The following is a 1,570-nucleotide window of genomic DNA, read 5'->3' as shown; positions in this document are numbered from 1 at the left end:
TAGTGTAATATGAGTAATAATACTAGTGATAATAGTAAGAAAGTAATAAAATAACAGTAGTAATAGTAGTAGGTAGAATAGCTGTGTGATCCAGGGTCCTAGGACTGATCGCCTTTTCTCGGGGTCAAGAAGGAATTTTTCCCCTGTGACACAAATTGGCTGAAGGTGTCCTGGGGTTTTTGCCTTCTTCTGGATCAACACTGTAGGTATAGGGCAGTATTAGTAGTGATAGGAAAGAATAATAATACTGTAATAAGATAGCACAATGTAATAATAACCATATCAAATAGATTTATAAATACAAATTAAAATAACTCCAGTAGTACAATAATTAGTGTAATATTATATAACTTGTAACAACATTATTAGGTTTGATCCAGGGTCCTAGGACTGATCGCCTTTTCCCAGGGTCAAGAAGGAATTTTTCCCCTGTGACACAAATTGGCTGAAGGTGTCCTGGGGTTTTTGCCTTCTTCTGGATCAACAGCTTTAGGCATAGGGATTTTAGTAATACCATTATTAGAATCACAAGAATAATAAAAAAAAAATAGAATTACCTTTTTTTAATTAGTTTTATAACAGTTACAATTAATTGCATTAATGCAATAATAATAAATAGTAAAAATGGTGGTAATAATAATAATACAAAAAACTAGTCCCAGTTAGTAAGTTAGTATAATGTTAGTGTAGGGACCCATCTGAAGAGGTCGCCTTGACGTTGGCAGATGGGCTCGCACAATTTGCTCAAAATGTGCGCTAAGAACCTCATATTTCTATGTACAGGAGATCTAGCAGTAATACCATTCAGGAGATAGATATCTGTGTACACACATTTTGTTATATACTTTTGTGCAGCACACAGGGCAGGTATACAGGTACAGGGAGAGAGTGTTACAGTGATATTATAACTCGGCCTTAAGGATAAAATGCTGATAACTACAGATCCTGGAAACACATCCGAAACTAGACCTTGTAAGTGTAGCATCGGCGTCTCTGCCCCTTGCTAGGCAGAGACGCCTTCCCTCTCACCTCCCCACTCCTGGCGCGGCGTCCTCCAGCGCTTCTCTCTCCACTGCTGCCGGCGTGCGCTCTTTCCCTGGCAGTGTGCTTAGGGCGCGCGCGCGTGCTCCCCCTCTCTTAAAGGGACCGCGTGCGCCGTCCTAAGGAGTCCCCGGCCAATTTGCGGAGGACCTCCCATATATAAGGCACCTTCTCCAAAATGGAGGTGCCCGAGCAAAGTTTTTGCAAAGCATACTCACCTCTGCTTCAGCCCTAAGGTCCCGTTTCCAGCCTGACTACCAGTCCTGTCTGCCTGCGTGTCTTCCCTTCAGCCCGACAGTCTGTCTCCTGCATCTGCCAGTCTGTCTATGGGCAAGTCCACCTGCGGACCAGGAAGCACCTGCCAGTTACCTGCCTGCTACCTGCCGTACTTGCTAGCCCGCTCACCTGGGAGCGCTCACCTGCTACCCGCCTGCTAGACTACCTGGAGGCTCCGCCGTCACTTGCCGTGACCACCTGCCTGTCAGCCTAGAGACTCTTACCTGCTCTGCCATTACTTGCCGTGACCACC

Source organism: Phyllobates terribilis, unplaced genomic scaffold (assembly GCF_046119375.1).
Source record: "Phyllobates terribilis strain yellow unplaced genomic scaffold, ASM4611937v1 Scaffold_2810__1_contigs__length_105257, whole genome shotgun sequence".
Taxonomy (NCBI): domain Eukaryota; kingdom Metazoa; phylum Chordata; class Amphibia; order Anura; family Dendrobatidae; genus Phyllobates; species Phyllobates terribilis.
The sequence above is the reverse complement of the archived record's forward strand: the minus strand, read 5'-3'. Positions refer to the sequence as shown.